The sequence below is a fragment of the Meriones unguiculatus genome, chromosome 2, assembly GCF_030254825.1.
Source record: "Meriones unguiculatus strain TT.TT164.6M chromosome 2, Bangor_MerUng_6.1, whole genome shotgun sequence".
Lineage (NCBI taxonomy): Eukaryota > Metazoa > Chordata > Mammalia > Rodentia > Muridae > Meriones > Meriones unguiculatus.
The window spans coordinates 6713245-6737167 of record NC_083350.1 but is presented as its reverse complement, the minus strand read 5'-3'; the positions used below and the strand labels follow the sequence as shown (position 1 = coordinate 6737167).

General features: G+C 46.6%; 1 long non-coding RNA gene across 1 annotated transcript; it reads left to right on the top strand.

Moving 5' to 3' along the window:
* Window positions 1-5260: 5260 nt before the first annotated feature.
* Window positions 5261-23678, top strand: LOC132652262 (uncharacterized). The gene is made up of 3 exons (XR_009589732.1): window positions 5261-5369; window positions 8780-9440; window positions 23088-23678. It is a non-coding gene; the product is annotated as an uncharacterized LOC132652262 (long non-coding RNA).
* The last annotated feature ends 245 nt before the right edge of the window (window positions 23679-23923 follow it).

Sequence of the window (23923 nt, the reverse complement as noted above, 5' to 3'; positions counted from 1 at the left end):
TGAGTGCTTGGCAGATAGGTCTGCTTTTCAAATGGCCGCCGTAGAAGACGAAGGATCACTTTTTCCCATGCCTGCTTTCCCCTGCTACACATGGGCTTGGGGTGTGCACCCATTCTCCCCCTCACCAGCCCCAGGAGAATGCCGTTGTCTCCTAGGGTTGGAAGTCCAAGCCCACAGGATGCCTTCTCCCTGCTCTCATCTGAAGAGAAACACTTGCGGCTCAGCTCCACACGGGTGTAATGTTAACAGGTGTTCACAGGCGAGCTCCCAGTTTTGTGTTAGTATGTGTGGTTAGATGTGAAACCAAGTGATCTGATAGGGGGAATAGGAATGGGCAGGCAGAGGTGAAGAGGGGAGACTCCTTACTGAGGAGGACTGAGACAAACACAGAGAAGGAGGGAGGGGAAAATCATAGTAAAAATGTCTGGAAAAGCCAAGAGGAATCACACTACTAACTACCCAGCTTTAAAAACAAACTATAACACACGTGATTTTGTATATAAATATATCTACTTAATTTTTTGGTTTATTTTTGAGATTGTATTTTAATAACAACACATTTCCTCTCTCCTTTCTCAAAACTTTTGTATGTAGCACCCTCTGCTCTCCTTCAAATTCATATCCTCTTTTTCTATCAACTGTTCTTGCATACATATATGTACTTATAAATATATATGTACACACATGTATTTCTGAAAATAGCGTAAGTCTGTATAATGTTACTTGTATATATAAATACACTCCAATAGTTTTAATGAACTTTTTCTCATTTCTCTCCAAGAGCCAAAGACCTCGTAACAAAAATCCCAATATCAAAACCAAGTAGGTAACTTTTGAGGTGACGGCCAGGGCTGTCCTTGAGATTTCCAAAACATACAGCTATTGCCGTCCTCCGTGTGCCCCCGCCCCCAGAGGTGGAAGAGAGTTCCTATTGCTGAAGGCACCGTTGCACTTCAGAAGCAGGGTCCAGAAAGTCTGAGCTGGAGCTGACCTGAATGCTTCCTCCTTGAGAACTAGCTTTCATGGTACCAGAAGGTTCATGAAAGCTGTCAAAGAAAGGAGGCAATCAACAGTCCTATGTAACTATGACATCTATGGACTGTATCAATGACCGGCAAGGCATGACAAGCTCAAGGGAGCAATTGTAGCAAGCACACCTTGGCAGTAACCAAGAGGTCCCTACTTGGACTTAAGACTGGCTCAACAAAGCATGCGTGGTACTGAAAACCTTGCTAACTACTCAGTGCTAGTAAAATCATTGCTACTGGAGAAGTATCTACAACCACTAATTTTCTGAACTGCCATAATTCCTAACAGCAGTCTATAAGCATTTGCTCCTCTACCCACAGTCCTCACCTTTCATCAAGGAAGCTTCTATTCAAGACAGATGGACGTCATTACAGAAAAACACAACCAATCAAAACGCAGAGTTGTGGAGCCCAGTCCCCATGAATAAATCTACAAACGACTCCTGCACACAAGGTTTGGAAAATATTGTAGAAGAGGGAGTGGGGAGGCTATAAAAGCCAGATGATCACAGAGTTTGCTATGATCCTCCTGGAATGTCAGAAGCCACGCCCAGATAGTCTTACCATCATGACTGCTCAAATGTGAGCTGAAGAAGGACGACGTGAACAGACACGCCAAGCTGGGTGAGGAAAAGCCTTTCGGGCCTCAGCCCTATGCAAAGACCCAGGACAACTGAGGAAAGACCACCAGGAGGGGTGGTCTTCCTCAGGGAAGGGCACACTGGTGGTGTGGTGCCAAATGGTCAGGCCTGAAAACAAGTCAAACATGCAAGTAACATAAGACTGACTTAACTGCAAAAGGAACTTTATTTGTCTGTTTCAGTTGCTGTCTCAGAGGCTTACTGCCTCCTTCTGCTAACCGAGGCCTAGAATGTGTTCAGCCTCAGACTTACTGCTGAGCAAGCTCACCCTTTCTTGTTCTTTTTGGGCTGTTCTTGTTCCAGCTGGGCTGGCTGGTGCAACTCAGCTGTTCTGGATCAAACTCCTCTTCCAGATGACTTATTCAATATGGCTTTTCTCTCAGCCTCGGAATCGCTCTCCTTGGCCTCAAACTAATACCAGCAATCTGCTCTAATCTCCCAGCTCTTTCTCATTCTCTGGCTCATTCAGTCTTTACCTGAGTTCTCTCTCCTCAACCTGCCTCTTTCTATTACTGTCCTGGTAAAACTGCCTCCTCTCTCTCTGCACTGCCCCTCAAGTAGCTTCTCTTTCCTCTCTCTTCTCACACAAGTTGGGCACATCCTGTTCTGTCAAGTCTCCTCTGATTCATCACCATTTCTGCCACTCAATTAGACATCACTGTCAAACACGGTGCTTCCTTCTACAAACTATCTTTACCTTCATTGTTTGGGATTAAAGGCGTGCATCACCATGATTGGACCTAAGCTTTTCTTTACCTGAAACTTGCTCTATGCCAGGCTGTCCTTGAACTTAGATCTGTTTGCCTCTGTCTCCTGGATTAAAGGAGTGTTTGTATTCTATCTGGATCACATGGACCTAGAAGGTCTTTGGATGTGATTTCTTGCCAGAACAGTTGTGTTCTACATTAACATTCCTCTACATTTAACAGGTTATATTTTGGAATATATAAGTTTCTACATATAAGCATGCATTAGTGAATGTGAAGGAAAGTGGGGAGGGTTGGGGTGGAAATGCAATTAAATTGTAATTAAAAAAAAAAAAACAAAAACAAAACTGAAACAACCCCCACTTCACCCCCTCAAAAAAAACCACAAAACAATCTTTCTGTCCTACACAGATGAGCTTCCAGAGAACTCCCTTTTCTTTTTCTGAATGTTTATTTTGCAGCTGGCTCAAGTTTTTCCCTAAGGAACACGAGACTTTAGGGTGCTCAGTGTGTGAGGTGCACACACACATGGCAGCACCAGCAAGGGTGTGAATAACCCTGGCCTCCGGTATTTTATCAGCAGAATAGAAGAAAAGATATCTGCTTACCTGACCTAAGGAGTAATTCGCCTTTGGTGAGAATGCTGGAAGACTTCAAGAGTTCTCAAAATCACTGCTGTTTGTATTTAACAACATGACCCTTCAGTAGATTTTGTCAAAACACTTAATTTATCACCCCTACATCAATCCATGTGTCATAGCAAGTGCTGACACAGAGATGCACAGACTCACACACACATAATAAACAAATACATGTAAAATGAAAATTTAAGCCAACTTTCAGGATACTATCTGATCCTGTGTAATTCAATATTTCTGGCCAACTTGAGGTCCTGAATGACTTTCTAAACTCAGTTGTGCGTGGTCATTTTTCAGTACCCTGGTGTAAGGTCAGGATTTACAGAGCCCTTCACTGTGGTGGCAGAAGTCTACCTTGCAAACCATGATCCTTTAGGCATGCACCCATTGTATTTCTGTTTTGTACTTCATCTCATGATGGCGATTTTATCCAAATCCTTAGGATTTAGCAGGTATGGCAATGGTTTCTCCGCCCAGACTCCTTTACCAATGGAAACTGACTGTCCTGTATTCCAGTTCTGTGAGAGGGACATACAGGCGGCATCAGTCAACACAACAGCAGCTTCATTCTCATCGTTTAGGCCACAGGAATGACCCTACTGGGGACATCCACCCCTGCTCCAGGGCACGGATGACAGCTGTGAGCGTGGAGCTACAGGCTCCGCCTGACTTGGTTTCCCCATGCTTTCTTCTCCTGCCACGTTCTTTGCCTGTCTCGGACAAAACCCAAAGGTTAAAATGATGTCTCTCGTGCTCTATAGGTGTGGAAAGCCTGCCCAGGGAAGGGCTCCCACAGCACCCATGGGGGTTAGGCTTCTGACTCCGTACCTTGCCCTCGCCTACCTGGAGGTTATGTGGCCGTTGCAGAGACCTCAAAGACATGGGTCACTGGAGTCTTGAGTTGTAGTTGTGTGTTCAGGTAGTTAAGGAAGCCATTATAAACATCTGTGGTGGTCTGTTCAAACTGCGGGGTTGCCACGGGACACTGCACGCAGAAGGCCAGCGCTCGTGGGGGCTTCTGCGGCTCTTCTTCCTGCAGAAGAGCTGGTTGAGCACCAGATGTGTTCGAGGAAGGCACCCTCCTCCAGAAAACATGGGACTCACAGGTGTTGGGGGAGAACTTAGGAGAATTTAGGTCCCAAAACATATTTTTCCATCCAGACAGCCAGAGCCTGGAAGCTGTTGGCCAGGAAGCAGCCCCCTGGGTTTTGCTTCTGTGCTATGCAGGTCTGTGCTTGTTGTTGTTTTGTTTATTTTTTGATTTGTCTTTATAAGAGGAAATAAGTTGGCAGAATTTGCAAGTCGGTACAGCATCTGTGTTAAAGTCTTCCTGGCTTTCTCCAGTAGTGGAAGGACTCTGGTCAAGACCTAAGGGGAAATGCTGCGTTATTTGGTTTACAGGAACAGGAGACACCAGGATCCCTGGAGGAGCTCAAATCCATCTTCTTACCTCAGTGTACCGATCCTATCCTATCTCCTAGGGAAAGGTTTTTCTGACATGTTTGAAATGTCACACTGGCCTGTAGTTTTCCAAATCACCCTAACATAGTCTTAGCCCCAGTGTTTTGAGACCTGACCCGGTGCCAAGGAAATAGCCTTTAAAAGATTGCCTTTCACTTTTCAAATCATTTCTGTAAGTTACTACACAAAATGACGGGCTTCATTGTGACGTTTTCATGTGTGTATGTCATTACGCATTTTTTCATCTCCCCCTTACTGCTATCTCCCACACCCCAAGTTCCTTCTTGCTGTCTCCACGTCTCCCCCTAGAATCCTAAATACTTTCCTCCCATGTTCATAGGCCACATCAATTCTGCTACTCCCCCAGCACTTAGTTTTAGAGCTCGTCCTCCCTCTCCTCTCACAGTCCTTGAACACAGATTTAGGATTAGTTCCAGAATGCAGATGGCGGTGCCAGTGGCCTGTGAGGATCCCTGCAGGCCTTGCCGAGCATGATGGCCTTGGCTGTGGGGTGAAGTTTCTGTCTGGGAACAACGCAGCGCCCTCTAGTTACCCCCGGAGGCCTTCCCCCTGTGCCGGGCATCACCTCCCCGCAGATGCCACCAGCACCAGAGCATACCCATCAGCTGGCTCCTCCTGGACTGCCTGTCTTGGGTAACCAGGGAAACAGGTTGCCACGGTAACCGGGTCCAAGTTGCCTCGCCCAAGAGCTGCCGTGCCCCGCGGGAGCTGCTGCCAGGACTAGCCGCCAGGAGCCAGGCAAGCCACCATGCGCAGTGCTCTTTCCTCACTTCCTCGCGTGCCCCTTTCTGCTACCTTTGTCCTCCCCTGGCCCGAGGAAATGAAATGAACGAAGACCCCTAGCCACACAGGAGCTGTTTAGGCAGTTAGCAGGTAATTTAATTCCCGCTGAAAGGCTTTGGGCAGGCTGGCCGCTCTTGGCTGAGGGGAGGTACACTGCGTCCCTGGCAGGCAGCGCAGTGGGCGGGAGGCCGGGCCCGCGGGGCCCTGGCTCCAGGAGCCTCTTGGTTTGCCAGGCGTTGGTAGCCAAAGCGGCCAGGTTTTTTAAAGGGACTGTCCCACCCTCCCGTCTGTTGGCATCTCTAATTTTTAGCGTTCAATGGGGTGGCAGGGTTTGTGAGCACCAGACAGTAAATATAGAATCTAAATGTTACTAACAGCGAATCTGGCAAAGCAGTGTGGTCTAACAGGCCTTTCCAGGCATGAACTGACAGGCAGGCCCTCATCCAGATTGAGGGTGTCCCCTCTAGAGGGCTACCAGGGGAAAGCAGGAAGTGTGAGCTCAGCCCTCAGTCCTCCCCCTTATAGGCCTTTCTCTGCTTCCCAGGCACCAAGCTGGACCTCAGGCCTGATGGAGAGCCAGGCACCAGGAGTGCCCTACCACTCTCCAGGGGAAACAAATGCCTGCAGGTGCTCCTCTCTCCATTCCAGGCGCCTATGCACAGGATGCTGCTGAATGCAGCGATGTTAAACGCTGGGTCACCTACAGCTCTCTACTTCAGAAACACCACAGGATGCTCTTTTTAAGAGGAAAAATTAGCCCAAAATATCTACTGTGACACACACACACACACACACACACACACACACACACACACACGCGCGCGCGCGCGCGCGTGCACACACTGCTGAGTAACCTCAACATTCCTCTTAGGAGATATTCTCCAGCCATCGTCCAGGAAAAGCCAAATAGCTGTAGGCCCAACCTCCACGCCTGTGGGTGAAGGTCAGGTGCTTGGTGCACAGCACCGCCAGCTCCATGGAAGCCCCCCCTTCTTTTTTTATTTTGGCAAAAGCAGACTTCCTCCTGCTGTCATATCTTCAAAGCAAAATAGTTGGCCAAGAAGCCCAGGAAAACAGTCCTTATTTCCAAACTCTGAAAAACAATAAAGAAATTAGAGCTATCTGAGGGGAAAAAGTTTGAAGAATTAATGATTTAGAAATAATAGCATTTTATTTTAATAACTGTTATGGATGCAAAAGAACTGTAAACTGATCTGCTCCCCAGTTCACACGACCTTTTTAAAATTTTTAAGGGACACCATGTAACAGCCTGCGATTCCAATAAAAGAAAATACAAAGAAAAACACATACAACCTTCGCAGCTGGGCTTCAGTGGGCTGGGAGGAAGGACGGTGCAGTCAGATGGCTCCCAAGGATTCGAGGCGAAACCATCTCTCATATTTTCCAGTGCTTGATGCTTCACATAGTTTTTGCACGAACAGCACCTGTTACAGACCACCTGGAAATATTAGTCTTCTGAATTAGTGGTTTTTATCTATCATGATATCTGGGGTACATTTGGATACAAACAAGGAAACTGCTGAGGCTGAGGCTCTGTGTCTGGGCTACCCTGCTCTGTCCCCACGTTCTGAGGCTGGACTTCACTGCAGATGGACTGTGTTGTGGCTTCAGTCTTAGATCACTCATGACTCAGATAATTTCTTGCTTCTCTGTTTCCCAGTCTGGTCCTTCCTGTTTTGTCCATTCTGTCCTAAGCCATGGGGACGAAGCATGGCTTCCTAACCCCTGCTCAAGTATAAGCTCTTGTGGCTGGGGAATTGTGTATGTGTGTGATTTCCACGTCTAGAGATGTACAGACTAGGTGTATCAGCCAAACATTTTCTGACAATGACTCATAAGGAAATTATAAAACAAGTGGGTAGGTGTACCTTTACCATTTATTAAAGACAAAAGTGCATCTGCGTACTACTGAGAGGCATGCGTTTGCTTATTTTTATATCAATAATTAACTCTTGGCTGAGTGTTCGATGCTGCAGGAAGCAGAACATCTTCAGTGTTTTTCAGAGTTGGTTGTTGTTTTGATTCTATAATCACTAGTGCTGAGGACGGCATTTTGCATAAACACGTAGTACAAAATGGCAGAAGTATATTTTGGGCCATTGCAGAAATTGCTGAAATTCTGTCTTAATCCCCAAGCCAAAATTCATGTAATGATTTTTTTTTTTATGGAACTTGAGTGAGCAGCTCAAACAGCAAATTTTAAAATCTAGCATCTTAATGCGATGCAATCCAAAAAATCCACCAATTTGATGCTTACATGCTGAGGATGATGGTGTGAAAATATGAACAGTCTCTGTTTTCTGTAATTAAACTATTATGTTTCTATAAGTGCAGATCGCTTTGTACGTGCCATGAAAACACTATGGTTTGCAGCACAGAGTAGTCTGAAATCTGAGCTGAGAGGTTTCAAACACTGTTCTCCAGCGTTGCATGATCCAACATGTGTGACAGCATGTGTGATACCACACGCACGCACGCACGCACGCACGCACGTACTAAGTGCTCAGAACCAAGGCCTCGGTGAGGAGGGCTCAAGGGAACAGCTCAGTTCACGACACATTTGATTTTGAATTAACTGCTTTTCCTTGAGTGTCCAAAAATCTTTACTGGTGGCAATTTTTCACAACCCCGTGTTCAGTTATGTAGTCCCATATGGTGTCTGGATCCACAGTCTAAGAAGCTGTGGGAAAAGGAGGAGAACAACATTGAGGACATTCTGGCCTCCCGAACCTTGTATGTTGCCCTGGGGAGAAAAGGCCATAAATTATTGACATCAAATATATAACAGGTCAGGTAGTCCTACAGGCTGGAAAGGAAAAGGAGAAGCAGGGAAGGAGAGAGAGGTGCCTTTTTTTTTTTTTTTTGTCACAAAGGGATTGTGCAATAAGTGACCTAGGTGGCTTGAGACTCAGCAGGTGGTTGGCCCTATAGAATGAAGCTCACCATAACACCTCATAAAGAGGGGGAGGAGGACACACATATGGAGGGCCACAGGACAGGCAACCAGGTGGTAGTTCGTGAAGAGACAGAGAAGCAGACAAGAAGCCTCTGCAAGCCAAGGCTTGCCAAAGCCAGCTGGCCACCACCCAAGGACAGAGAGACAACTGGGAGTATTTACTCCAGGGACCCCAGCGGAGCCTTTTCTGCTGTTCACGTGGGCCGACCTCACTGAGGCCTTTGTTCTGAACACTGTAGTTGTGGCCTCCAGACAGAGAGCGACGCCTTTCTGCTGCTTGTGCAGCCATCCTGGGAAGCTGATGGGGTTGTTGTCGCATGTGCGGAGAGCCTATGTCTAGTGAGCTGGTGTGCCCTGTCTAAGCTCGTACAGCTGAGGAGGGATAAAGGAGAACGGGAATTAAAATAAGTTGCGCTGACAGGCACCGGCCTCCTTGCCTCTTTCTAAAGTAAGATCTACTGGAACCACAGACAAAGTCCAAAAGCCGTCACATTTTATTTCTCTTGGATTTTCTCTTTTTCAGTTTTTTAAAGCTATCAGTTGATGTGGTAGGACCTTCCAGAGAAACGAAACCAACAAGCACATGTGTGTATGCATGGACACATCTGCATGCACACACACATCACGGGAAGTCACCTGGAGTTGTCCATGCAGTGTTGGAGGTCTGTCTGCATGCTGGAGGACTTGGAGAACTGATGATGAGGTTGGGATCTGAGTGGAGAAGATGGCTGATGCAGTGTGACACAGAGAGGAGGAGTGCTCTTTCCTTCTGCCGTCTGCTCTCTGGGCTGTCCGTGGGTTTCAGGAGGCCCTCCAGGATGTGTGGATTATCCTCCTTCCTCAGTCCTCTGCCCTAGAACACTTCTGCAGCCGTTCCTCAGGAACAGCGCTTAACCAGGAGTTTGGCCATCTATGGCTAGGTCATGTGACATGGAAATATTAACAGTCACACGTCTATGATAACCTTGGCACTCATGCCTGTTTTTCACATGATACTCATAGTCTGAATAGACACAGGAACACAGGGTTAATTCCTCCTGGATTGACACAATTATCCAGAACCCAGTACAAATGCTCCAACCTCTCCCGAGAAGAGGAGGTGAAATCCTCAAGTGCTGTGGACTCTTTTGTTTAATGTGCCACTGTGTAAGGACCACGGTGTAACTGACCAACACGTAGATATGGTAAGAAATCAAGATAACCTGGGTTACATGAGGAGGGATGAGGAAAGAAATAAAGGTATTTACTTGGTAGACACATAGGAAACTAAAGAGAACTGTAACAGTGGAGTATCTAAGGTGTGTGTCTAGGTCTGTGTGTGCAGATGTGGCGTATGTGTGTGCATTTCTTTGTCAGAGTACACACCATACGGGCCAGAGCAGGAATTCTCTCCTCACTGCCTTGACACAAGGTCTGCCTCTGAACCGAGCAGAGGCAGGGTTAATTCCTCCTGGATTGACACAATTATCCAGAACCCAAATGCTCCGACCTCTCCCGAGACGAGGAGGTGAAATCCTCAAGTGCTGTTGAAATTTGCCTGTGAACCTAGCGGGCACATTTCTAGGTTCCTGCCCTGGCTCTGGGGTTACAGGCACCTGTAGCTGCAGCTGTCAGACGGGGCTCTCCGTTCGGCCAGCACCTCATCCAGCATCCTCGAGCAGGGCGTGCCAAGCACAGCAGGTTAACGGCAGCTGGAAAAGTCAGCAAATCAGTTTAGAGGAGCAGAAACGAAAAGAGAATTTAAGCTTCGCCGCTATCCCGTGGCTTGTTGCCCAATGGCTCTGCTGGTTAAACCGTGTGAATGCTCTGAGGTCCTTCAGACGTGCCGAACCCCAGACCTTTCCAAAGAGGAAGATTCTCACATCACACTGTCATGTGCAATACGGTTCTACTCCTGCGGGTGAGAACGTGACTCAAATGTCCACTCTGGATCCCGCAGTGAGACAGAACTGCTACCGTGTGCACGTATGTGTGCGTGTGCAGGCAGAGCCTTAGGTATGTGCATGTACTCAAAGCTGGGGGAGAGAGGGAGGTCCAGAGGGAGGATAGTTTAGTTCCCAGGCTCCGGGCTGAGATGGGCTGGTGGCTCAGCTCCCGCGCAAAGGCAGGAACGCATTGCTGCTCCTATGGGAGGGCAGTCAGAACCAACACCCTTCTCAGTGGCCTTTGGTTCAGTTCAGGGTTTCAGCTCTTGGGATGAGATTCGCCCTGGATGGAGAGCATGCGCTGTTGGACTCAGTCCAGCAGGCAGATGCTAATGTCTTCAGGAAGCAGCCTCCACCTCCACAAAGAGAGGTTTCTGTGACTGTGTAGGAACTGTGGCCAGTCTGGGCAACCAGAGGTAACTGTCACATCTCTGTATTGACAAACAATATCTTTAACCAAAAACCTTCCATTTTCCATTTTCCCACAACTCCAGAATCCTATGTTTAGGTGGATTCCTTTTGCTGCTTGATATTTTAAAGAAAGGTATTTGTTTTTCAATCATTGGCATTCTGTCTAATATGATAGTACACCCTTGAGAGTAGAGCCTATTTTTTTTCTTGGTGTTTAAGTGTGATATTGGTTGGCTAGACCACTTGTCTCTAAGGCTTGTAGATCTCTTGACTTGCTCAGATTTCAATTTTATTTAAATTTTGACTCCAGCCATTATTTCCCAACCAACTTCAGGGTCATGGTCGCTGTCTTTGGCCTTACTAATGACCTGGTCTCTTTCATGTGGAATTACATCATGTAGGTGATCTCCTGTGTCCATTATCCTGGGCCCTTGGGTGACCAAGAGTCATGGTCTCCTGAGTCAGGAAGGGGCAGAAGGGTTCCAGGGGAGAGAGTAATTGTTTTGAGGCCACTGTGTCAGTTACTCCTGTTTTTAACGCCTTCAGAAGAGCATGTGTGCAACCCCATGGGGTGCTTCTTCCTGGCACCCTGTCAAAGAAAAATATTTTATGCAAATGGAGATATTCTGTTCCGAGAAATCATAGCTCTCTAGCGATTCCATCCCTGTGTGTAACTGGACAAGGTTTACCTTTAAAAGATGGCTCTGCGCTCACCGGTGGTTCCTGCTGAATAAAAAAGGGACGAAAGAGAAGATATTAATTGTGCTACATTAAGCTAATTGTAAGACACTCCCAAGCCACACTTGAGAGAGGTCAGCCACGGGACTCACCAAGAAATAATGGTAATGAATTTCTCGCAGAGGTGCTGGACACAGGGGATAAGAATGCAGCATGGGTGAACGGAGGCAGGGACTCCAGCTGTTGGCTTTGCGTCTGATCCAGCTGGAAGCATTTCACTCAGAGCAGACAGGCAGGATGGAGCTCTGCTAATTTTTTTATCTTCCTTTCACTCTGCAAGAGTAACCAACAACCATGAAAATATAGGAATGAAACTGTAAAAACAAAACAAAAATAAAAACAAAAACCAAAACGAAACAAAACAAAAAGACCCAACAAATTCACTGTTTTTGCTTTTTAAATTTTCCCTTGCTTGGACCTTACACTGGTGTATGTGGCCTTTTGGAGTGTCTCGCTGGGCAGTGGGCTCCCAACTGCAGAGTGTGAGGTAGACCCTGAGAGCTTTTATTAAAAAGACTTTCCTGATATGTTTGACCAAAGGACGCTGTGAAACAAAATTCACCCAGAAAACCTCAGGAGCCCTCGGGGCCACACCGCACATGCTTATTGCATGGGTGATGTATGAGAAGTTCCTGTCGCCGAGCGTAAGGCACTGTCATTGCTTCGAAAAGCACATCATTGGCTTGACTTTCCAAAGGGGAGGTGAACCACAGGCCTTTGCAGCTTGTGCCGGACACAGGGCCTGGGGAGAGCCCCCACCCCAAGCCGCAAGGGCCTGGCATCTGTACCCTGAAAGGTTTCCACAGAGCAGAAGGCCATACTCCTGGCACTCTTCCTCCTTAAAGCCACAGTGTTAACACCTATCCATTCACAGACACACCGAGTAATGGCTTCAGAAAGAGCCCCATGTGTTCTTCATGACCCAAAGGAAACTGAGGCTAAGATGCCACGTGGGCTACTGTGGAACACGGCAGGTTTCTTCCTTCTTTTTCTTTAAACATGGCAATTGCTTTCTATTTTGTTCCATCTTGGTTGTACGCCAGCTCACAGATACCATTCTTAACATTTCCCTTTACAGACGGAGAATTTTTACTTGATTCAAAATGATTAATAAAATAGAAATTCTCCATAGCCCTACATCTAGGCAGCTTTGTTTGCATTTCCATCCAGTGGCAGTCGAACTCTTGGGAGGGGTAATGTAGGGATATGTGTAGCTCTTGTCTGGAGCCTGCGCATTTGCTTTTTTGTAGAACAATAGCAAGTGTTCTCCAGTTATGAGAGCCAGCTAAGTAAAGGTAGAGGGATGCAGTAAAGGAGCAGGTAGATAATATCAACTGCTTTACGAGGTTACTTAGGAAAATTGCTATCTGCTCTTTCACATATGTCGTTGTAAAGAAAAACAATTATGTCCAGTTCTTTGTAGGTACTGAGTTATTTCATTTTGGGATATTTCATTTCTCAGTATTTGATAATGCCCTAGATTATTTTTTCACCATGGACATAGTTATGCATATTACATCTATCCCTAGACTTCGCAATTATGTGTTTGTGGGTGTATGCTTGTGTGTGTGGTGGCCAGAAACACACACTAATCTTCCATTGCTTGCGAAGGAAGCAAGAACACAAATCCACCACCATCACCGTCACTGGCTAGCTCTCTTCTGGACAAACCTCAAGAGAGGCAGTGTGACCTTCCAGGCCTAGAAAGTTCCCCAAGGATGAAATCTTGCTGTAGTGGCCAGGCCCTGCAGCCCCCAGTTCCTCACTGGCATATCAGGTTTTGTTGTTGTTGTTGTTGTTGTTTTTGAATGGGAAGGAAGTGGCTTAAGGCATGTCAAATCACTCCCGGTCTTCATAAGGTCTCAGTGGACCTGTCTCCTAGCCCGAGAGCCACAATCTCAGGGATGATGTCCTCAAGCTGTCAGTGCCACTCCCACCATACCATGCCCCCTCCAGCTTCATTCAGACCCTGCTTACTGGGTATCCACCTGGATTCTGTCCAAACTCTCTGGCCAGGTCCTTTGAGTATGAATCCTGACTCTCTCTCCTAGTCTGGTGTGCAATGGCCCTTTCTTTTCTCTGGGGCCTCTTACTGGGACCGTGGATACTCAGCCTCTTGCCCCTCTGACCATCATGGGTCTGGAGGTGTCCAGGCTCCCTGGTCTTTTCTTCCTGCCGCTGTCTGCAGGCCTAGCTTGCACCTGGTCCCACAGGGAATGCCTCTTGAATATCATGTCTCATTTTGATGTGTCTGTACTGCCTAGAACCCTCTACAAGGATCTCCACTGGAGAAGTTCTTCTTGTTCTCATCTACTGGGCCCCAGTGACAGGAAAAGGTGGGAACACCATGGCCAGAGTTAACGTTTACAGTGTCTCCTGGAGAGGCAGGAGAGGACTGTCTGGGGGGCTTCCTGGAGGCAGCTGGGAGCTCCGTAGACCCTACGCCCAGTTTGTTTTCTTCACACTCTTCTGTTTTTAAATGTATGTTTTGTTAAAGCACAAAAGTGTGTTATTTTTAAAAACACAGGATGAGTTGCATAATAAATTATCATAACTGACAAAACTGAAATATTATTTTCAAATACATAGAACCCAAATTTATATATCAAAGAATGCTATTATTAATGCAAAGAATGGGAAAATAGGATTTCAGATATGTTAGCTCAATCAAACGTAAAAGGTAAGATTTTCCAGCCCACTGGGAACTTCAAACGTTGTTGGGGAAGCAAATATATTTATAACCAGAGAATGAGATGCTCACGGGGTATGGGCACGCTAGCGACTGCAATTGTGGCGTTTTACATGCCAGCTCACTTTGGCCCAGGAGCCCAGACAGCTAAACAGCAGGGGGTCACACACAAAGCCAGTCATGTGTGGCCACCTTGATACCCGCCTTCAGTTCTTGAGGCTGGCTCTTCACTCAGGAGTATGCAAAAGGAGGGGCTTGCCTTTAGCCTTCAAGTATATAGTGAGCGAAGGTCCTAGCCTGAGTGTGGAGATGTCTTCAAACAGTGGTAAACAGGGCACTCAGGGTCAGGGTCCATTCTAACCAAGTGTGGCTCACAGCTAAGGAGTGTACCTGACCAGAAAACACACCCACCCCATTCCTTCCTAATAACTCACACTTTCAGCGATGAGTTCCTTCTCCTTCCTTGGAAAATTTTCTGCTTCTATTAACTCCCAGTGTTCACTTTTCTTCTGATTTTTTCAAACTTCAGCATATGAGCTTATGGCAGGGAATATCAGTAAATTCGGGATTCTGAAGTATATTCCCACTTGTTTTGCTTCAGGAACTGTAGAAAATTTCTTCCCTGAGTCATAGGCTGGAAGTTCAAAGTCAATTTGCTGTCATGCTCAGCCCAGTTGAGGTTCTCTTCTGAGCCTCAGGCTGCTGGTTCCTGGCAGATGGAATCAAAGGGGAAATTAAAGCGTGAAGGGTCTGGGGAGATGGCTCTCTGTGCAAGCATGAAGACAAGAGTTCACAATCTTAGAGGCTGCATAAAATGCTGGCTGCGTGAGACAGGTGCTTGTGACCACAGCTCAGTCGGCAGGGACCTGTAGCTCCTGGAGCAAGCTGGCTGGCCAGATTTTCCAAAAAAGCAGCACCCCACGTTCAGTGAGAGACTTTGAAGACAGAGAGGCATCCAGGAAGACAGCAGATACCAACCTTGGGCCTTCACATGCAGACATTTGCAAATGAACTCACATCCACACGTGTGAACATACATACACATATGCACATACGCAAAAACAATAATAAAGGAGGGCTGGCATGGTGGCTCAGCGGGTAAAGGAATTTGCCTCCGAGTGTGATGACCTGGGCTCTGTCCCCAGGATCCTCATGGAGGGAGAGGCCTTTCTTCATGAGGCTGTCCTTTGACCTCAGGCATGGTGTGGTGCGCATGAATGCTCTTGATCACACGCACTCATCCATTCATAAATAGTGTATTCGGTTTTTAAAAGGAGATAGAGCTTTCTCCACGTCCTGGTGCTGCGAGGTTAGGATTTCAGAGCAGGACTCTGGAGGAGGGTAAGTTCACCTCCTAGGTCAGGGCTCTGGGGCTCTGGGACACGGAGCATCTTGGTTTCTCCTGTGCCACCGAGCTCTAAACAGGCAGGCACAGGCACTGTCATCAGGAGAGACCCAGCCAGTGACAGGTCACGTGATTACTTTTCATTAGCAATCTTGGATATGAACAAGATATGTTGACATGGGTTTCTAGGGCTTCTGTCCACTTTTGCGCTAGTCTAGTTTCTTAGTAAAGCCATAAAGGAAAGTTACCAAGACAAGAGTGTTAAAACATTATCAATCCCTGAAAGATCAATATGTCGTGCGCTTAGGCAGCCCTTAGGCTGCATGTGCCCTTCTCTCAACTCTGCCTCACCCCACCTTCCATCGCACCTGTGGCCTCCCACCGTCTCTCTATCGGTAGTGGCTGAGATGGGATACAGCTAGTGGGTGGAAGGGACTGCCGAGCACGTGGTCCAGAAAAGAGAACTCTTCAAGGACTCCAGGCAGTGTGAATGGTCCCTGATGCCGCCTCTGACCCCAGCTCACACCCGGTCTCCGTCTCCCCCCGGGCCCTCCCCACCTTTCCAACTCCACACCTTCTTTCTCTTTCTTTTCAGAAAATGGCAATACATTAATAAATAAAATCCCAAACAATGAAAAGTAGGAGAAACACACACAAACAAACCCCATAAAAGTACAAAATTGGACACCATAATGCAGACAAGGTTATAAAAACAAACAAAGCATTATGAAACCAAAACAAAAAAAAAATCCTTCAAAACTGCCATTGAGTTCATTTTGTGCCAGCTTTCTACTGCAGGGCATGGGACCTGCCTTAAGTGTGATTTATTTGCCCAGCAAGACTCCAATGGGGAAACTAATTTTTCTTTTGTGAGTAGCTGTGCATTGGAGATAGCTGCCTGTTTAGGTCCACTCAGCACTGGGACCCATCCGGCTTGGACCTGTGCAGGCCCTGTGTGTGCTGCCAGTCCCTGTGAGTTCACACTAGGATGCCACAGTCGGATATTTCCGCACAGAAGCCATAACGTCCTCCCTCTGCTGCTCTCCGACAGCTAGTCTTCGTTGTGTGATGTCTTTCAGTTCTGTTGCACTGTGTGACCATGAAAATGGTGTTCTCCTTTAATTAAAAGGACTTCTTTGATTTGCTCATCTACAGTTCTGTCATTGGGAGTCTTCACTCTCCACTGAAGGCCACTTCTGAGAAAACCTCCACCGACCTGTTTTTCTTCAAACCTCAATATTTGGAAGACACATGAGTTTGTGTATGTGGAGGTCAGAGGGCAACTTTTATTAAGCATTATCACCTTCCACCTTTACAGGGGCCTCAGGGATCAAATTTTAGACCATCAGGCTTAGATGCCAGAGACCTTTTCCACCAAATCATACTGCCTGCCCAAGTATGCTTTTCCTAAATGTTCTCAACCTTCCTGCTGCTGCGACCCTTTAATACAGTTCCTTATGTTGTGGTGACCCCAACCATAAAATTATTTTTGTTGCTACTTCATAACTGTGATTTTGCTACTGCTATGAATATAATATAAATACCTGTGCTTTCTTATAGTCTTAGGTGACCCCTGTGAAAGGGTGATTCACCCTCCCCTCAACTCGGTGATGAACAGAAGGTTGAGAAGTGCTGATCTAAGATGCTGCTGCTGAGTCAATATCAGTATCAGTATCTGAGATTTTATTCCCATTAAGTACTCTCAGCCATTCCTTACACTGTTGAAATGTGGTTCTCTGGAATGTATTCTCTCATTCTTTTCTTATAGCTCTCTTTTAGGTTCGGAGTTAATTTTCTCATGATCACTCTTGACAATCTTCACATCGGCCAGCAACACTTTGTAGAGGAATGAGCAAGAAAGACCGAGTCCAATAGGAAACAGCTCTGCACAGGCAGGAAGAAGGGGCAAACTGTGATTTAGTTGATTTCATTTTTAATTTATCCAAGGAGCCACCAAACCTTCTGTAGGATAAGCTAGGACACATTTTTAGGCTTGAATTCTGTGGCTCTGACACAGCTATTAACGTCTTCAGTGGTTCAAATAGATAGGTGTTCTTACAAGCAACCAGAGAGAGAGTTACACTCTTCCTGGCACTCTTTTGTGTGCAGACACAGGAAGCTTCAGGAAATTGCAAGCCCTATTATTTGAGAAACCAACTGAGCACAAGAGCAGCTTTTCTTTGTCCATGGTGACAGAATGGCAAAGCAAGATGGCTGGGACCCAGGAAAGTCCTGACATCATGAGCTCAGTCTGCCTGTGCCCTTTCTGAAATAATCTTGCGAAGAGCAAAGGACCATTTGCTTCATTACAATGTCTTTATATCTTCTACTCTTCCTTTTATCTTTCATTTTTGTTCCTATCAGCAACCTTTTAATTTATTTTTTAAATAATTTCCAGTTTTGGAAGACTTATGGGTGTCTCTTCCTGTTTATAATATATTGTAATTATTTAACTACAGTGGCACCTGCTGCATGTACTTTGAACCTCTGTGCTGTGCTGGGCCTTGGGCCGCTTCTCCTGGACACCTTGTCTCCGCCTCTTGCAAGCCTTCCACCAGGCAGTACAGTCAGTTTATTCTTTTCTTCCCTGTGGGAACACTGATGTTCAGCGATTTTGTTCTCTCCCGACCACCTCCTTCCCTCCCTCTCCTTTCCCTTCTTTCCCTCCCTTTCTTCATTCCTTCCTCCTCTTCTCCTCTTCTTTGCTCTTCAGAGCACTGCCTTTCTCACTCAGAGGACTTTCTTTTAAGCCAGGGTCTGCACATGCTCCCTCCCCCATCAGACCTGACTCCTCAGGTAGATCAGCAGCAGCAGAGGCAGGGAGCATGCTGATCCTGACCTCAGCTCCTTGGCTCTCCTTCCCTACTCTTTCACATCCACAAAGCTGAGCCAGGGAATGCAGTCCATCCACAAATACCGAAGTGATGTGGTTGCCATGGATATTTACGGAAAGTAGATATTAGATTGCAGGAGGACACCTAAGCAGCTCTGCATGATGCGGCTTAAGGGGACAGCCACAGACAGCGAGGGGTGGAAGCATTCCCTGGGGCTGCGGAGAGCAGCTTCTCGCGTTGCTATGATCAGCCTGGCGCGGAACATTCAGGACTGGGTGGTTCTTCATGCACAGGATGCTGACAGGCACGAATCGAAAAGTCACCACCAGCTAGGGGCTAGGGAGACAGCCAGCTGTCGAGTGGACTCACACACTGTGGCTCACAACCACGTGTGACTCCAGTCCCAGGGGCTCAGACGGCCTCTTCTGACTGGTGGGCACCAGGCATCCACATGATGCATTCACACATGTGGGCAAGGCGTTCATATCCATGAAATCACACACACACACACACACACACACACACACACACACACCCCGCAACAGAAGAGCTCAACCTTGAGCTGCAGCAGCAAGAAGCCACCTTGAGAAGCACTATAGTGGGCATGGGACTTACTGCCCTCCTCAGAGACTCACTGTTTAGCTGATGCATAACACACACCCCCGCATTGCCAACCCTCCACACAGCAATCCAAAGAGTGTCCCCCCAACGATGGAGTCAAGGACTGGATTGTGACGTTGCCCTGTTGCCCAGACCCTTTTTTTCCATAGCACATCAACACCGACCTTTGCTCAGCCCAGTCTGTGCCTGAGGGAAAACTCTCATTTCTTTGTGGGAGTTCTCATAACACGTGGGAGACTGTGAACTCAGAAGAGCCGGGGTGCTGCGTGGAGCTGCCTGCATACGGAAGCGGAGCGGGCAGCTAATAGTTTCCCTGGGGAGGAACACAGCTAACAAACTGGACAAGCCGTGTGGACACCTGGCCAGGGCTCCCACAGTGGCCTCCTTCGGGGACGCATAGCTGCGGCACCTTGCTTTGGCACAGCTGGTTCTCGCTGGGGTTCGTCAGCAAGGACCAGCGGTGCAGATCAGTTAGCCCATTTTAGTCCATGTGCTTTTCTTTTTGCTGAAATCTCTGCTTGAGCAAACACTTGCATCACTAATTGCTAAATATGACATTATCAGACTGTACTTCCTGGGGGTGAGGGGACGGGAAAGGACTTAATTACAACTGCTTTCGTCTCTTAACTAATGGGAAAGAGTGTTAACATGCCCCCGCGCCGCCTTCCCGAAGGGCCGGGCTATGATCCGCAGGCATTAACCAGAGGAGAGGGAATGAGCAACCTGTGGATGCCACTGCTTTATCCGAATTTACCCGGCAGCTAACAAAATAGGTCTCTTTCACTAAAGACTAATTTTCACATTAAAAAAAAAAAAAAACTTTATTATGGGCCTAGTGCGGTTAAATTGCTGGGCACAGTGGGAAACCCTGCACTTAGGCTGGTAATATTAAGCACCGACAAAATGCCTCAGGTGTGGACCCCGCTGCCTGCTAATTCAGACCCCAGATCATTTTCTTTCGAAGAAATTCCACCAGGTGGCATAAAATGTCTCCAAGTGACTCTGAGCATGCTCTCTGGACCACAGGCAAGTGGGAAGAAGATAAAGAATTGTGAAGGACAAGGGGCCTCACCTAGTCTCTCTGAATGCACACCTCCTTGCCCTCAAGCAGCTTTTGCAAAGGCAAAAAAAAAAAAAAAATCCATAGCAATATATGCATTCTATATAAATTCTGGACTCTATCCTTTTGAATAATTTATGGGACTAGGAGGAAGACACATGAAGCATCGTGGGAAGAGGGGAAAGGAAGAAGGGGCGGGGAACTTTGCAAGGTTGCCAACATGCCAAATCTAAATTCATCACTTTTGTTCAGCATCTTCATGTAAAAACGCTTCTGTGAATTTAAATGCTGAATCTTTCATACAAATTGTAAATGTTCTGTCATGCTGAGAAGCTGCAGTGATTCTAAAGATTTGTAAAGTTTAAGTGAAGTAAAAATTATCAATATTCAGAGGCCAGAGGAAGTGTAGTGAGATAAAGTAAAATGTTTTATTAGTTCTATATTCTACTACCTCTGAGAATACTCAGTATTCAACCACTCTAGCACAGGGGCCTCTACTCATTAGTTTTTGTCAACTTGACACAAGCTAAGGTCATCTGGGAAGCGGGACCCTCAGCTGAGAAAATGCTTCCATGTGATTGGCCTATGAGCAGGTCTGTGGGTATTCCTTGAAATTAATAATTGATGTGGGAGGGGCCACCCCTGGGCAGGTGGCCCTGGGCTGTACAAAAGAGGGAATGGAGAAAGACATGGGAACAAGCCAGGAAACAGAATTCCTCCCGGGGCCTCTCCTTTGGTTCCTGCCTCTGAGTTCCTGCTCCTGTTCTAGCCCCGCCCTCACTCAGTAACGGAGTGTGTCTTGAGAGTTTTAAGGCGAAGTGAATCCTTTCCTGCCAAGTCACTTTGGGTCGTGGTGCTTTATCTCAGTGATGGAAACCTAATTAGAAAGGACCAGAGCTCTGTTGGAGTGGACTGTCAGGTATATATTGTGAGAACATGAAATTCAGGTCAGAGGCAGCTGCAGTGGCCACAGAGGCTGCGGCTGCTCACACCAGCACCTTGGCTCCCTTAACAGCTCATGCTAAGAACTTCCCGGTGGTTTCAACATATCTGTAGTCAAAAGACATAGATAAAGAATGCATTTCTTCTCATATTAAGCGTGTGTCTTATTGCTGTGATAAATATCACGACCAAAAACAACTTGAGGGGGAAGGGTTGATTTCAGGTTGTCCTCCCTCACTGATGGAAGGCAGGGCAGAAGCTTGAGTCAGGAGCCGAAACAGCCGCCACAGAGAAACCCTGCTTCCTAGCCTGTCCCTCGGAGCTTGCTCAGTTTGTATTCATGTGCACCCCAGGGCCACCTACCCAGGGATGGGACCGCTCACAGAGGCCTGGGCCCTCCCATGTCAGCCATTAATCAAGAAAAAGCCCCAGAAGCTTGCCCATCAGCCAGTGTGATGGAGGTATTTCCCAGCTGAGGCTGCTCTCCTCAGATAACTGTTATTTGTGTCAACTTGACAGACGACTGGCTAGCACAGTGTGGGTAGGTCCCAAGAGCTTCATGCTAATAGGCCCTCGACAAGAACCAAGCAGATCAATAACGTGAGCTGATCTAGGAAGTGACCCTTGAAATCTTGTTTTAATTTAATTTTTTGAGAATTTCATACACTTGTATTTACACTCTTTTCTCCCCTGCCTCTCCTGCTCCAACTCCTCCTATGTCTCCCATACTCCTCAAATTTGCATCTTCTATATTATTCCCTCCCCTCCCCCACTTTCTCTCTCTACACACACACACACACACACACACACACACACACACACACACTTTAGTCCATTTAGTGTTGCTCATAAGTGCATGTAATATTCTTTGCTCATATTGAAGGGAGATGTCAAATCCCATGATGCTTCAAGCATTTGTCAGCCTCACCCATCCCAGGACACTTAAGAAGATGGCTCTTCTCTCCCAGAGAAATGGAAACACAAGATGTATATCACATAAATATGATACAGAGCTGCGTTTAAGCTAGGGCTTGAAAACCGCAAAGCTGAGCGTGTTGAGTAGTAAGAAAGTAAGGTCAAAGGGGCAGATGGCTGGAGCTAAGTCGGGTTTGGAGGAAAGCAGTTTGCTCATCTTAGCTGGACTGTGGGACACAGGAAAGCCAAAGAAACCACGTCCTAGTTTTAGATGGGTGGATTCTCATTTGCATTTATTTATTTTAACTTTTAATTCCATGTCACTTAGTGCGTGCGTGCGTGTGTGTGTGTGTATGCGTGTGTGTGTGGGCGCATGCACATGTTCATGTCTGCCATAGTCTACATGTTGAGGTGAGAGTCTGTATGAGTCCATGCTCTTCTTCTGTCACATGGGATCTGGGGCCTGGATCAGTTCTTCAGGTTTGGTGTCAGCACCTTTCCCCAACTGGCCATCTTGCTGGCCCTAGGCTGAGACTTCTAAGTCTTATTCCATGTAAAACCAACAATGTTTCTGAGTGAAACTATAGCATGATGCCATGTGTAGAAAGAACTATGAAATGGCAGTTAAGCATGGAGAGCATTTGAGTGGAAATAGAGTGAATTAATGCACACCTATCGCTGAACCCTTCCAGGTGCCAAGGCTAGGGATCAGCACAGTTATGCTCAGCACTGCACTCAAGCCTCGCTGCACACTGAGAAGGGGTGCTGCGCCCCCATTCTAGCATCAAGGGCAGTACAAGCGTTTGTTTTGGTGCTTGGGAAGTTCTTTGCTTCAACAGACACTGTGAAAGGAGGGGGACAGAGCACAATTCCTTCTGGCCTCCTTTCTGTCTGATGTGGAAGTGACACAGTGGCTCTAAGTCACGCAGTGACAAAAGTTGCTCAGGACAGAGGTGGGGAGAAGAGATTTTTCTGAGGAAACATTTCTCTTCCAGAGCAGGACACAGACACATTGACATTTTCTATTGTTAATTCAGTTGTAGAAATTACAACTGAGGAAAAACTTAGAAAAGTTTTCTTTTAGTTCCAGACTTAAATAGGAAACAATGTGGCTAGTAATTTGTCTTATGCCTTTTCTGGGGCAAAACGATAAGGCACACTGGAAGTTCTTCTGGGTCCGGAGCCCCCAGGGAAGTCTCAGGTTGCATTTCCTGTTCCTTTGAACTCCCAAGATGCATTTCCACAGACTTCACTTAACCGTGTCACAGATGTAATCTCTAAGATTGCTTTGCAAAGTGCTGATAGTATTTAAACTTACCTTAAACCTCATCTCAAAATTGTGTGTACGCAGGTCACGTGCTTGTGTGTCGCTACCCTGGAACATGGAGGACTCTGCACCCTGGTGAGACTTGTCCTTCCTGGTTTCCTCATCTGGGGAAGGACTTCCTGTGTTCATACCTCATAGGAGTAAATGAGAAGCACACAACATTTTCCCGCATCCACGAGGTACAGCCAAAGACCCTAGAGCAAACTGCAGCCCCTATGATGATACTGAGGCTCTAGGCTCTCTCTACATGTATGTGTACTGTATGTGCATATATAACATATATGAATATATTATACGTCATCTGCATCTATAACTCTACCTCTATGTATATCACTCAAATGCATATCTATATCATCTATACTCATATATGTATCGATTTGCTATTTTTACTTCTTTTCCCATTTCCGTGTGTATGGTATGCATGCATGATTGCATGTACGTAGGAGTACTTGTGTGGAGGCCACTCTGCCTTCCCCACCACAGCACACTGTATCCTTTCCAACTGTGAGCCAGATAAAGGCCTTCTTCCCTGAAGTTGCTTCGTGTCAAATACTTGGTTGCCGCAAGAGTACCACCACACAAGCCCAGCTATCACGCGGTCTAACTTACCAGTCAGGCACAGCAAAAGGTTAATGACCATAGCTTAACAAAATAAAGCAATTTACATAATTTACTGTAATAAAAGTTATTTGAAATACATGAGGATTTCTGGACTCTTCCATTTCATATTTTTGGGCTTCAGTGTTCCATAGAGCTCTGCACCAGAGCTTGGCCCAGCAGTACTGGTTTTTCTTCATCTTCAGTTTTCTTTTGCTGATCTGTATGGTACTCTGTGTGTCCTTGGCAGAAGGGCATCACTT